This window comes from Cupressus sempervirens, chromosome 11 (genome assembly GCF_028749045.1).
Source record: "Cupressus sempervirens isolate cs-2001-9-10 chromosome 11, ASM2874904v1, whole genome shotgun sequence".
NCBI lineage: Eukaryota > Viridiplantae > Streptophyta > Pinopsida > Cupressales > Cupressaceae > Cupressus > Cupressus sempervirens.
In genome coordinates, this window is record NC_143128.1 from 639,109,764 (window position 1) to 639,125,605 (window position 15,842).

The 15,842-nt window shown below is 35.8% G+C and overlaps 1 pseudogene; it reads right to left on the reverse strand.

Annotated features, from left to right (window-relative positions):
* Positions 1-15,842, reverse strand: part of LOC149531386 (putative beta-1,3-galactosyltransferase 2) — a 121,302-nt pseudogene that overhangs the window by 66,136 nt on the left and 39,324 nt on the right.

Here is a 15,842-nt window from a genome sequence, read left to right on the forward strand (position 1 = left end):
TGAAATGCAGCAATAAAAATCTTCGTGTTTGCAAGTTTGCAATAAATGGCATCCAATACCCATACTACCACACCTAGGTCCAATTTTAAGTTTTCATTTATTTAGATGAAGTGTTGTAGATAGTCATTTTCACATTGTTTCTGATGTAGAGCTTACAACCTTCTTTCACCAAAAGCTTCTTAAGTGCCTAGTAGCACCCAACTCACTACAAGATGCCAATCAGGCTTACTAGCCTTTAACCAATGCTGAACACTATCTCTCCAAGTGGACTCTACTTTTCTAAGGTCTTTCCCCTTCTCTAGGGCTCTTAGCAAACTTGGGTCAATTATAGGTTTTAGGGACACTAGCCCTCAACTAGGCAAAATAAGGAAAAATGTGAACTTTGGTTTCCAAACTCCAAACTTAGGCTAGGATCAACATCACTAGGCTAATACCATAAAGATTCATGCACTTTTAGGGTTCTAACAACCCCAAAAGACCAAATTCTGAAAATCAGGCCTAGAAATCCTAGTAGGTCAATTTTTAGTTTTCTATGGCTAACTTCCAAACTTTCCAAATGAGGTATTAAATAAATTACCTTTTTAAATACCCTTTACCAGGTTCTTGAAGAATCCAAAATATCTTGGGCTGAACCTACTACAAAATGTCCTAAATCCCACTTGGTTCACAAACCTAATAGGCCTAATTAGGTTGGCTTTCCAAAGCAAGTGTTAGGATATGGGTTCATAGAGCTAATACAACTACATGAAACTCTTCCTACCCATGCCACATCTCCATTTCACCCTTTTCCTAGGTTAGAACAATTGGTTTGGAAGTCTAATCACCACTTCTCTTACAAATTTGGGCTGAACACATAGGGATGTTCAGCCTAGGGCCAGCTGGTAAAAAATTGAAACCTTCTCCTCCATACTTAAAACTCTACCATATCAAATTACACTCCCCTAACTTTCATCCCTCCAAGTGGCATTAAATTCCAACAGTGGGATTGCAAGTTAGAGACACATGTTTGCCAAAACCCACAAATTCAGCCCCAATCAAGCAACTTGAACAAAAAATGCAATAACTTGAACAAATGGAAAGATAAATCCTTCAAACAAAAATAAAATGAAGCCTAGTTCATTAGGATATCTAACCGTGTCAATTGATCCCTTCTCCCAATCTGTATAGTTCCATACAACACAAAAAAAAAAAGAGAAAATGGTAGAAAATCAGAGTTTTATTCATGCAAATGTTCACCAGTCCGTACCATCATGTTGTCCTCTCCATGTACAAAATATTTAAACACGTACTTTGTGTCTTCAATGGTCATAACCATATTTCAAATGGTTATGCCAACGTACAACATTTTTTGCAACTATATTGCAAAGTTGTCAACATTTTTGCAATTTTGCTTGACAATTTTTGACAACTAACTTCCTATACACCTAGGACTTTACGAAATGACCTTAAGGACTATTAAAACCTTCTAAGGATAAAAAAAAATCGTATTTACATTTAAAAACAATGAAAATTGCTTATTTTTGACCCATTGGTACAATTTGGCACTCTAGCTTATAATGCAACCTAGAGCCCAATTGACCTTACATTTTTGTCTTATTACAACATTCTTATTAATGTTCCAAATCCAAAAATAGGACCACTATCCATTTGCTTTGGTTCCCTACACCAATTTCCTTCAAGAAAAATTATGTAACCATCCCCTTTCTGTTCTAACTATGACTTGGGGATGGATTATTAACATGTATCATATATAATTATGCATACTAATGTAGGGAATAGTCAGAGGATGTGGATTATTTATGCAAAGTCTACAACCTTAATCCACCAAAACCTTCTTAAGTGCCTAGTAGAACCCAACCTACTATAAGATACCAAACAAGGTTTCCAGCCTTTACCCAATGCTAACCTTTGTCTCTTCAAGTGGACTCCACTTCTCCAAGGTTTTTCCCTCTCCCTAGGGTTCTTAGCAAACTTGGGCCAAAATAAAGCTTTAGGGACACTACCCCTCAACTAGGCCAAATAGGGAAAATTAGGAAAAATGCTTTCAAGGGTTCAAAAAAAGACTTTTTTTGTCATACTTAGTCCTATCCCGTTGGAATTCATCCACTTTTAGGGTTCCCACACCACCAATAGACCTGTTTCCTAAATCTAGGCCTAGAAATCCTAGTAGGTCTATTTTTAGTTTTCCAACGTGAACTCTCAAACTCCCTAATAAATGTGGCAAATAAAAAAAAAATTTTGATACCCTTTTCCAGACTCTTGAAGATTCCAAAGACTCATGGGCTGATCCTACTCCAACATACCCAAACACCAACTAGGTTCACAATCCTAATAGGCCTAATTAGGCTGGCTTTCCAAGGCAAGTGTCAAGAGATGGGGTCATAGAATCAACACAACCACTTGGGAATCTTCCCCACCATGCCAAAAATCCATTCCACCCTTCACCTGGGTCATTACAACAAGTTTGAGAGTTTTACACCAATTTCTCTTCAAAACTAGGTTGAACACATGATGATGTTTGAAGCCTAGGGCCTGCAAGAAAAAATAGTAAAAAAACTTTTCTTCCCATAAAACTCTGCCATATGTAAGAATAAACCCCTAACTTGCTTCCCACCAAATGGCATTAAGATCCCATTGTTGGATTGCAAGTTAAAGGGCCATAAGTGCAATCTAGTTTGTTTACAGGCTTACCTAGGCAACCCTTAGTAAAATGGTAATATCTTACACAAATGAATAGATCAAAACCTCAAACCAAATGAAAATGAAAGATACTTCAAATACCTATCAAAACATATCAAATATTCACATGTTTCAATCTATACACATCTGTAAAATAGCAAAACACAGGAAAAATGATAGAAAATAAAATTTTTATTGCTTCAAAAGACATCAAATTTGTACAACCATCATCCACTGAGGCCTGTATGGTCATATCATATATATATGCTTCCATTACAATGGTTATAACCACATTTAAAATGATGGTTATAACATACACTTGGTTTTTCAACAAAATTGCAAAGTTGTCAGCATTTTTGCAATTTTTGACATCTTAACTCCTATACACTTAAAACTTAATGCAATGAGTGTAAGGACCTTTATTGTTGGAATATTCAAATATGGAAAGAATACTTATGAGAGGTGGGGGGGGGGGGGGAGGGAGGTGAATAAGAAGTATTACACTTTAAGCAATCAAACTTTTAACTGAAAGTAAATTGCATGCATGTAAACACATCAAATAAACATGAAACTAATACATGCATCAACAACACATAATTCTGGAATTTGATAACCCAGAAACCCTCCAAAAATAAGAAGGTAAAACTGGGGTGGGGATGATACCCACAAAAATCACTGCAATAATATTGTTCAACCACTTCTGATGGTTTACCCTGTTAAAGGCATTACACTGTGTCAATAGTGACCTAGTTAAAGGATTTACAAACACTTAACATGAAGTGTCACCCTGTTAAAGGATTTAATCACCTTTTGATAAGGATCTACAAATAGCTATTAAGCCAACCTAACTACATATGATTTCCTTTCTAATACAATGGTAAAAGAGTATTAGGTATTATCAACCTGATAGTTTTCAATCCTTGATTGCTGAATGCAGGCACTTGTTCAGGCTCTCTTTCTAATTTTGATCCTTTGAGATCTAATTTTTGTTCATCTCCTTTGGTTTTTTCTAATCATCTGAATACTGAATTGTTGCTCTTACTCTCTATGTCTCCTTTCACTGAATTCCATTATGTTTTTCCCTTAACACTATTCTCCTTCTCTCATCCCTATTAAAATGAAACTTTTGTCTTCCTTAAAAAAGACTTTGAAGACTTAGGGTTAGATATGGATCTATGATCCACATTGAATCTCAATATCCCACTCAATACTTCCCTTTTTGTTGACTGGTTGCATGCCTTTCCAATTTTCCAATTGGTTGCATGCAGATTGCATAGGAAGTGTAAAAGATTCGTTCTTATCTCTAGATCTTCTGAGATTTACCTTGTGTCAGCTACAAAGATGGTTTACATCATAGTTTTTGCAATTACAAACTCTTATGTTGATATTCTGAGTTACTCTAGCTCATGAAGCATTACTAATGCTCGACACATGTTGTTTCCTGGATAGCTCGAAACCTAAACAAAATTGTATCACTCGACACCTTATGTTACTTGGCACTTGATATTACTCAGCACTTGATATCACTCGACACTTGATATTGTAGAACCAGAATCAGTATGCAAAGAACATTAAAAAATAAAGTAAATATTCAAAAACCAAAAACTAAATTCACATATATGCTTAGACAAAGAAAGAGAACAAGAAGTGCAAACCTCACAAGAGAAAACACTCCATGCTTTCTTGATTCTGTAGATGTGTCCTTTTGCTGTGGATGTATGCTCAAGATGCTCAAAAGCTACTTCAATGGAGATGGGTAATGGCAAATTGGTAGCTTTGTGAGCTCTCAATTTGGCATTATAAGGGCATGGTTGATGGCTTTGGTTCTCAAAATAGCATGGTAACTTTAGCTCAAAGATTTTTGATGAAATGGCTTGGGATGGGATTCAATTTATAGGCTAAGGGGTAGAGGGATGGAGGGCTTAGATGCAAGGATGGATGAAGGCTTAAGGAGGGCTAAGATGCACTCAAAGGGGAGCACATGGATTGTGCTTGTTTAGCACCAATGGGAAGGTGACACTTGTCACAAGGAGGATGAGTGTGAGAGGGTAGGGTTAAGGGTTGGTTAAAGTCATGATGAGTGGGGTTGAGTATGTAAGAGGGATGTAAGAGGAATGAGTGTGGAAGAGGGAAGAGTGTGGAAGATGGGTGTAAGAGTCATGAGTGGGCTTGTAAGAGTCTTTATGTTTTGTAAGAGCACTCATGACTTAGTGGTTGGATTTTTTGAGGGAAGACTTTGGTTTGGTTTAGGAAAGTCTTAAACTTGTTTAAGGAATGTGACAACATTAGGGGGTGGATTAGGCTTGGGTTTAGGATTAGATTAGGGATGTTAGAGATGTGCAAGTGGATGGCATTAATGAGGGTGGGTGAGTTAGTGGCTAAGCTTGGTTAGCATGGGTGGATGGGGTGGATTAGGCTAAATGGAGGATTAGAGATAGGTTAGGGGTTTTTGAATTTGAGGATTTCATTTATCAAATAGATTTATTTAATAAATGGGGATTTTTGGAATTAGATAGAAGAATAGGATTTAATTGATAAATAATAGGTTATTTGATTTATCAATTAGGACTATAGATGATTAATTAAATTAATCAGCTAGGGGATGGCAAAGGATTAATTAAATAGGAATTTAATTAATGATGCCTTTAGAGATAACTAAATAGGATTACTAAAGCGATGTAATCAAATTTAGGTGTCTACAGATATCACTCGGCACTTGATATCACTCAGCACTTAATATCACTCGGCACTTGATATGTATAGTAAAAAATGGTTAAGTGTATTGACACTCAACTGTCAAAATTATTCTTTAAACCAACAATCTCCCCATTTGACATGAGTGGCAAAAACACTTCACTAAGATCCTGTGATCTTGACATTATTTCGTGCATCTTCTTATTTGCTTCAAAAATTTTAGGAACAAATAACAATATACCTTATGACTCCCTGTGAGTTGATTATTCCTTGTACACTTAGTGACTTATGTCCTATTTCTACATTCTGACCAATATGTTATATCAAAATTTGTCAAAATTCTCCCAAAATTCTCTATCTCCCCCTTTCATCATACTTACCATTTTATTCTATACTGAACTCCCCCATACTTAATCTCTACTTAACTCCCCCATACTTATTCTTCCCCTTTTTGACACTTATGTCAAGGGTTCTATAGGAAAATTCCATACTTGGCCAAAAATGTACTATTTACTTCAAGGAGTACCTTCAGAGCTGCATCCCAATTTTCTAGTGCAACATCCAATGACTTATGCTAGGTGGCAATCTCTGCTGCTAGGTGTACAAGTCCATTAGATGTAGAAAGATTGGGGTCTTTCTTGACAACTGTCTCTACATTCATCTACACTTTGTGAAGTATTTCCAAATGAGGAGTGATAGAGGATTGAATTTGCATCAATTTGGCTTTGGTGGTTGCCTCCTCTGCTGCTAAGATAGCTAACTCTCTTTGTGTGTGAAGCGATTAGGCAAAATGCTTCTCACTCTGAGCTGGATTTGTAGGGAGTTACATGCTAGAAATTTTCAAATTTCTCTCTAAGCTCAGTATTTTCTGGCTAGTGTCCTATGTGAATGTGGAAAGATCACACAAATTGTTGTACAGGGAAAATATGTTTCCAAGTACAGTTTTGACTGTTTCAATTTTCTTAGCCAACTCCATTTGTGATAGTGCTATATCACCAGATATTTTCTTATTTACCTTGCCTTGGAATTTTCTTCCTGACCATTCCAGTAATTTGGCATTTGTTTCCTGGTCTTCACTAGTTACCTAGTCAACTATATTAGATAGTTGCTCTATAATTGGCCTTGACTCATCTAGAGACTGTAAGCAAAAAGCTTCTGTGAATATGTCTTTGATTTCATTTAAGGTATGCTTGTGCTTGTGTTCTCTTCTTAGTGCTTCTTGTATCCTTCTTCTATCCAATGCATTCTGAATTTCATTCATCTTTTCTTCAGTGAGAGTGCTGGATTCATAATATGGAATCTTTATTTCTTCATCAAGCTCAGGAACTCCATAGTGAAGTTTCTTGATTGCCTTTGATGAGCTTGAGCATGGTGTCCTGATTTGCAATGGTAACCTATCAGTGCCCGGCTACTGAAGAGACTGTGTTGGAGTACTAGATTTGGGTAATGCAACCAATGTTTGTATTGCAGACTCCTCCTTACTTGTCTCATCTCTTTCTTTAGCTAGTTTATCCTTTTGGTGATCACTAGGTGGGGTTGAACTTGCTGGTTGTTCAAATGTTTCTTTAACTTCCCCTACTGTTGTACTCAACATCTGAAGTGTATCAATGACTACACTTGGTGGAGGTGGTGGAGGAAGGAATAGAATACTAGTAGGTTGTATGGTCGAAGGTGGTTTTTGTGTTTTCACCTTGATTGCCTTTTTCTTAACTACTAGATTCTGCAATTCATCAACACTGACCAATATAGGATTTGAACATAATTTTGCTACTAGTGTTGATTGGTCAAGGATTTCTAAATCCTTTATAGTTAATGGATTGATGTTTGGATTAGAAGTGTCTATAATATCCTTGATTTTAACAATCTCTGTAGGTGTGATGATGGCATGAGGAGGACTAGGAGGGGATACTTGTGTGTCTTGCACACTTTGATCTTCTGGTACTACTGTATCTTTCTCTTCCTCTTTCTCCTCTGTATGTGCCTTTTCTTCCTTTTCTTCTTCAACCTTCTTCTCCACTTGTTCCTTTTCTTTTTCCTTGTTACCTGATATCTTCATCTCCTTTTTCTTGGCACTTTCCTTTGCCTTATATTCTTCATTGTATACATCTTCTATTTTCTTGTAAACTATCTTCCACAATCTTGTGGATTTTGTAACTACATCCTCAATTTTGTTCTGCAAAATGCTGAAAGCTCTATGTTTGGGAGTGAATCTATTTTTATGCCTCTTAACTGCATTTGTTACTTGATCCTTAGTCAAATCAGGCAAAAATATTGCTAATTTTGATTCCCTTATCTCCCTCTCCATTTGTAAACAAAAATGCCATTTATCCTCTACAATTTTGTACAATTCTTTAGGTATTGATTCATCTAACTCTAGAGGTGTGTGCTTATACTCAGCCATCATAGCATACACTGATTCCTCTAATTTATTTTCTTCTTCCTTGGTGAGCTTAGAAAAATTTAGGTTCTTTAAACCTTTCAAATCATCATTCTTAATCTTTCTGCATAATTTATCAATAGTAGTCTAAGGCTTGAAATTGGCTGTTGTCCTCTGACTTAGTCTTCTCTTCATCTGTTTGAGGTTGGGCAACAAATTTTCTTTTCTTCTTTGGCTCGACAGTAGTCTTCTTTGAAGTTTTTTTCTTCTCTTTTTTCTCCTCTTGGGCTTTTTGTGTTGCAGCCCTTGTAGTAGGTCTCTTTGGTGTAGGAGCAGCTACTTTCTTTGCCTTGGGTTGAGGAGCAGGAGGAGTTGTGGCCTTTCTTTTTGTGACCTTGGTTTTAACTTGTGCTTCCTCGGCTTCTTCTTCCTCAGCACTTTCTTCTTTATCTTCTCCTAACCCTTGAGTTATACCTTGAGGTTCATCTTCCTCATCTTCAATGTCTTCTTCTTCCTCTTCTTCTGTTCCTTCTTCTTCAACACCAAATTTTTTCTTGATTTGCCTTACCAATTTTTCTTTCTTCTCTACTGCTGAGGCAGTCTTCAAATCTATTATCACCCTTGATTTTACAACATCATAGGTTCCAAAGGCTTTTGCATTCTTATCAACTTCTTCTGCAAGGAGGGTTGTTATTGTTGTAGAGGCTTGATCAATATTGAGTTCATAACCTAGTGGCCTAAGCCATCTCACTCTAGGTATGATTGCTTGTATATAGGTATAATCAATATCTACAAGAAAGCAAATGTCTTTTTCATATTTCTTAGTCAATGAGACTAGAATCCTCATTCTTTGTTTCATGGACTTTTTGAAGTCCTCAAAGTAGCTAGTCATTTGGGCATCAAAATTATCACCCATATGTTTAGTATATCCATTGATTTGTTCAACAATTTTTTTGTCTAGATTCCATTTCACCTTACCCACAAAAGGAAATTCTTTCATCAGATAGAAAAAAATGCACACCAAAACTGATCCAAATTTGCATTGAGCTCCCTTGCTCTTCCTTATGGCTCCCAGATTTTCATTAATCTGTTGAAACATGAGCTCTGCTAGATCATAGGTATGATCCTTTTTAATCAATTTGTATGCAACATCAACTGCTATACAAGGCACACTGTTTAACCTGCTTGACTGATAGAATTTGTGTGAAATGATTCTCATAGAAAAATCTAGTAGGGGTTCTATGATTGTATCAATAGTCATTCCCCTATTGTTCCATTTAGCACCTATGTTTTTCTCTATTACTTCCTTTTTGTCACTACGCAGGGTCTTTGGCCGCTCTAGGGTTGGAATACTAGTAACCCTATGAACAGTTCTCTTGGTAAATTTCACTAGCCCTATTTCTAACCAAAAGGCTCCATCATGTATTCTGCTCAAAACTATGCGTACCCATTCAACTTTGAAAACAATAAAAAATTCTAGGGTTTTGGTCAATCCTTTTCTCTCGACTATTGAGAACTCATCTTTCAGTATTTTGTTCTCACATAGCTTGTCATATGCATTGTAAATTTCTAAATCTCCTATGGCTCCAATTTTGCAGTTATAGCATCTACGAACATCTTGGACCATAACAACTTTATCAGGAATAACTGATAATGCACCTGTGGGATCATTCTTGTATGAAACTTTTGGAATGGGCTTAAATTTTGGTTGCTTAACTTCATTACTAGCCAACTGTATTTCATGACTCTCCTTGCTCTTAGTGGTTCTAGACCTAGATGCCATTGTTTTCCAAACTAGGGTTTATAGTTTAAACAAGGTTACAAACACTACGTAGCTCAACACACAAGTAAAATACTTCAAATTGATGAAACTCATGCTGAATCGCTATGGAAATCTTTTGCAAATGGCTTCTGAGCTAACCTTGATCTTCTGCACTCTTCTCATCTTTGCTTCGCATTTGAATGGTGAGAAGTGATCAAAAATTGAACTATGTACCCTTCAAAATAGAGCAATTAATGCTTAGTATGTTGACAACTGTCTACTCGGCTCCTGAAGGATTTCAACATGACTCGGCACCCATTGTGTTTCACTTCACTCAGTTCCCATTGATATTTCAAAGCTTGGCATCATCTATCAACTCGGTCGTTGTTAGCAACTCGGCACCTAAAGACAACTTCAGCAAATTTTCCAAGATTCTTAATTTTGACTTAGTATCTTTGTTTATGTTGATTTCTTCTTTGCAGTTCTTCTATGTCTTGGGACTGATGTATGATGTAACTTAGTTTATCAATCCCACACACAACCATTCTTACTTAATTAGATGAAGTGTGATCAGTTGACCCATTAGGTGAAGTGATCTTTGCATTTAATGTGATGCACTCATCTTTCTTCTTCCATGTCTTATTCATCTCACTTCTGATGTGTTCAACATCTATCTTTGCCTTTCCATTGTTGTACTTAGAACTTGGTGCCTTTGACCTTGTTGGGCAATTCCTGCTGACATGACCAATTTTTAAGCAATTGAAACATGTGGTTTGACTCAACCATCTTTTATAGTTCCCCCTGAAATGTGTTCTTATGCAATTCTGGGGTATATGTCCATATTCTTGACAATAGTGACAACTGTACCTGGTGTTGTAATCCCAATAGTAGTGATTTTCATGGTTTGATGTCTTTGCTAGTTGATTTGATGTCCACATAGGCTTTGATCTGCATTCAAAAGCTCTATGCCCATATTTCTTGCAATTATGATAGTGACCCTCAAATCTTGATGTCTTAATAGTCTTGGTTCTACATTCATGTGCTTGATGACCTTGCTTCTTGCACTTATAACAATAGTTTACACTCTTAGGCTTATCATGCTGATGGGCATTCTTGCTTCTACATACATTAGATGTATGTCCTTTCTTTCCATAGAAATGACATGTAGGTTTGACATTTTTACCTTTGTCGCTTCTTTGTTCAGCACTCTTTGATGATTCTCCAACTTCAATGTTGTTGTATCCAAGTCTTGATGTATCATGGGTTGATCTTGGGGATTTCAATAATTGCTCAAAATACTTGATGGCTTCATTGGGTTTGTTGACGCTTTCTAAAATTTCCTTTTCTCTTCTCAAGTCAATCTGCAATTGTTCATTCTACATCTTCAGTGTAGAGATCTCAATGTCTTTCACATTGAGTTCATGACGAAGGTTCATCATTTGGGCAAGTGTATCCATCTGCATGTTTGAGATCCTTGTCAATTCAGTACATTTTTCTTCAAGTCTATTTGCAAGATTTCTTTTATCATTTTCCATCATGACTTTATCTTCAACTGCTCTTTTCTTTTGTTCAGTGATTTCACACAACATTATGGCCTATGATTCATGTTCCATCTTGAGAGATCTTATTTCATCTGCTTGAACTTTTTTTTTCTCCATTAGTTCTACAATTGCTGCATCAAACTCTTTAGTATCTCCATTGGAAAATATATTTGTGGTATTAATCTCCTTGTAGTTTATCTCATTTTCAGCTATGGCTAAATCCTTCCTTCTTTTCAAGGAATTTCTCAACTTATCTCTAGCTTCCTCCAAGCTATGCAGAGCAAGTTGCACATGTATCACCTGGTTTTCAATGATCTTTCTGAGTTTGAAAACTTCCATCTTTAGATATTTTCCTCCAAGCTCTTAGGCTTTTTCTTGTGATAACCTAATCAGTTTTGATACCAATTGTTGGAATATTCAAATATGGAAAGAATACTTATGAGAGTGGGGGGGGTGAATCAGAAGTATCACACTTTAAGCAATAAATTTTTTAACTAAAAGTAAATTGCATGCATGTAAACACATCAAATAAACATGAAACTAATACATGCATCAACAACACATAATACTGGAATTTGATAACCTAGAAACCCTCTAGAAATAAGAAGGTAAAACTGGGGTGGGGATGATACCCACAAAAATCACTGCAATAATATTGTTCAACCACTTCTGATGGTCTGCCTTGTTAAAGGCTTTACACAGTGTCAATAGTGACCTGGTTAAAGGATATACAAACACTTAACATGAAGTGTTACCCTGTTAAAGGATTTAATCACCTTTTGATAAGGATCTACAAATAGCTGTTAAGCCAACCTATCTACATAGGATTTCCTTTCTAATACAATGGTAAAAGAGTATTAGGTATTATAAACCTGATAGTTTGCAATGCTTGATTGCTAAATGTAGGCACTTGTTCTGGCTCTCTTTCTGATTTTGATCCTCTGAGATCTAATTTCTGTTCATCTCCTTTGCTTTTTTTTGATCAACTGAATACTGAATTGTTGCTCTTACTCTCTATGTCTCCTTTCACTGAATTCCATTATGTTTTTCCCTTAACACTATTCTCCTTCTCTCATCCCTATTAAAATGAACTTTCATCTTCCATAAAAAGACTTCAAAAACTTAGGGTTAGATATGGATCCACGATCCACATTGAATCTCAATATCCCACTCAATACTTCCCTTTTTGCTGATTGGTTGCATGTCTTTCCAATTTTCCAATTGGCTACATGCAGATTGCATAGGAAGTGTAAAAGATTCGTTCTTATCTCTAGATCTTTCGAGATTTACCTTGTGTCAGCTACAAAGACAATTTACATCATAGTTTGTGCAATTAAAAACTCTTATGCTGATATTCTAAGTTACTCAGCTCATGAAGCATTACTGATGCTTGGCACATGCTATTTCCTAGATAGCTCAGCACCTTATGTTACTCGACACTTGATATCACTCGACACTTGATATGTATAGTGAAAAATGGTTAAGTGTATTGACACTCAGCTATCAAAATTATTCTTTAAACCAACATTTATAACCTTCTAAGAAACATAAAAATTCTTTTTTCCTTGAAAAATCACCTTTATTGCTCATTTTGACCCCTTGGTTCAATTTGGCACTCTGGCTTATAATGGCACCTAGAGTCCAATTGACCTTACATCTTGGGTCTTATTACATCATTTTGCAACCTTGTTCGTAATTCACAACTAGAATGAAACCTATCTATTTGCCTTGGTTCCCTGGACCAATGATCATCCAACTAGACAAATTTGGAGTGCTTGGGCACATGAAAATGCATTAAATTTGATACCATAGGTATAGCAATGGGAGATCTGCCTAAAGGAGGTCATGGTTTTATGTAAAAAAATAAAATTAATCATCATAAACATGGTGTAGGATCAACTAATAGGTCCTGGAAGTGATTTCTTGGACATATTTGAAGAGGCCCTAGTTTTTGCCCTTATTTAGTGAGGGTTTCATAAAAATCACATATAGAGAGTTTATGGTTCAATCCAATTGAAGAATCCTCACTTTAGGATCATATTAAGATACTCTACCAACCTTTGTCCAAAAAAACCATACCTCATCTTTTGATATGTTAAATAGAAGCCCAATGGGTATCCTAATATTCAATTTATTTTCTTGATGTTATGGAAAAATGTGGAGAAAAATGAAAGAGGACAACATTTGAGGGCTAATTGGGGTTTGTAGGCCTAGTAGGTTGGGACGATTGGTTTACCTTAGAGATAGGCTCTTGGTATTGGTAAACTAGTTATTTGGGGTGTATTAGGGTATTCAAAATCATTATATTACTAAAAAGTCTTTGGATAAGTCATTTACCTGATTTGGGAAACTGAAGTTTTAAGGTTGCATTCAAAAACCTTTGAGAAAACACATTGTTTAGAGTATTTTCTTATAGAACTTGGAAGGGCCCATCTTGCTCTATATCACTTTACCTACAAGTGTCTATAAAGAATATATGTAATCATACCCTAAAGACTTGGTTGCAAGTGTAGAAGAGATATAATATCTAATTGGGTCCTAGAGCTACATTACAAGTTTTAAGTTCAATATATGTTGATATGTAGTCAAGTCTCAAATACTTAACTATGATTGTGTTAAGAGGGTGATATGCAATGAGGTCTTCAAGACTAGATTGTAGGGATGCAAGACTTAACCCAATGACATATGAAGATTCTTAAAGAGCTTGCAATCAATTCCTAGAGACTTGATTACAATATGTGCCTATCAACATAGAAGGATGACTTATTGGTTGGGTCTTAAGGCTTACCAAACACTTAGGCATGAGAAAACTTGCAATCAAGTTTGCGAGATGCAATTACATTGTGTTAATGCATGTAACTTATGACTTGTAATTGATGTCAAGGTCCTTGACTACATATGAGAACTAAGACAAACTATTCAAATGTTGAGATTCAAATATTGACCTATACACTAGTAATTATGAGGATAATTCAAGGGCATTCAAAGACATAAAAAAAGGGCCTAAGTGATGCAAGTGGCAGGTTACTAACAAGGTAGATTGGGAGAGTACAACCTACAAGAACAACCTAACAAGGTTTGACAGCCCAAACAAGGCTTAAGACCCCACACTTGCACCTTGACAACAAATATTACTTAATACAAGAAACCTATACTAGACATGGAACCAAGAACTCAAACTCAAGAAATGATGTTCTTACATTAGAATAGGCATATCAACTAGAATTGAAGACCCCAAACTGAGAAAAGGACATAGTTCCTTCATTAACCTCTTGGATTTCTTGTAGCCCAAGGAATGCGACTTAGGTCTACAACTTGTACACTTAGCATGGAAAGAAAAGAATAACACCAAGATTATTTCCTATTTCTAATGTACTATTAGATTCCAAAGTGGAGAGATCCCATTAGCAAGCAAATTGTCAAAACTCGTGGGGACAACATTTAGACACAAGGGCTATTTAGGCCACATTTACAAAGAACGTACCATTTAAACATGTGATGAAAAAATTAGACCAATTTGAGATGTTGAGGAATGATCCAAATATGCTGATTAACAAGTTACAAACCATAATATGGAGTTTTGCGGCCTTAAAATGCTGGGACAACAGGTTTGTGTATTGATGCATACAAGGTGTATGCATCTAGGGCATCATGTTTCTTCCTTCTACTTGCATCTTATCACCTAAAACCAAAAGCATCTTAAAGTGCATTAAAAATACAAGGATTCCACCAAAGGCCATAATTTTCATATGGTGGAATCTCACATTATTTCTTGATTTCAATCAAAACCCTTGAAACGCTTGAATTTTGGGTTGTCAGCACAAAAATAGGAATAAATTGAGTTCTAAAAAAATTTAAGACCTCAAACCAATTGCATTAGAAAGGTGATTCAAATAAATATTCAACCATACCAATCATAGATCCCTAGGCATCTGTACATGACCATACCATGCAGAAAAATAGCCCAGAATGCAGAAAACAAGGTTCTTTTTATTGATTTCAATGAAAAAAATGTATATTGTACCTTCCAACCACCTAAAAGGGCTATATGAAGGTCTTCCCCAACTGATCCAACCATATTTGAAAGGTTGTGACCATTGGAGGAAAGATTAGAAGTATTTTTGCTTAGTTATGCAAAAAGTTGCAAACTTGCATAGTAACTTTTGCACTTTTAATGCATTTTTTACATTTTAGTGCCTAAAAGGCATTTTAACCATTCAAATGAGTCTAGATTAATCCAACACAACTAATAGACCCTAGATTATAACTATATGCATTTGAATTACATAAATTGTGCCCTTATGACCTCATTGAGAAATGAGTTAATAATATACCCAAATTTCTAATGGCCACACAATTAAAGGTGAACTTAAGAGGCCCAAAAACCCTTATTTCATCATTCCATGTAAGAGTTCTCCTGCACCACTAAGAGAAATGAGCCACAATGAAAATGGATTTTTGTGTAGATTTATACTTAATTCTTACCAAGCAAAAATCAAGAGCAACATATTGAAAGGTTATGTTAAACAAAAATAATGTTGATGATGACCTTCAATCTACCTTTGAACCCTTTTAAAGAAAGTCAGATCTCAATATATTTAAGATGAAACAATATGTGCATTGTTCAATCCACTTGCTTCATATGTTCTTTTCTCTTTTCTATCCCCACCTATATAATTCAAACTTCTACTACATGCAAAATACTTTCTAACACTTCCAACTTGTTAAATGGGCTATCCCTTAGCAATTCCATGCTAGGGACCCTTCCCTAAGCTAGAGACTTATCCCT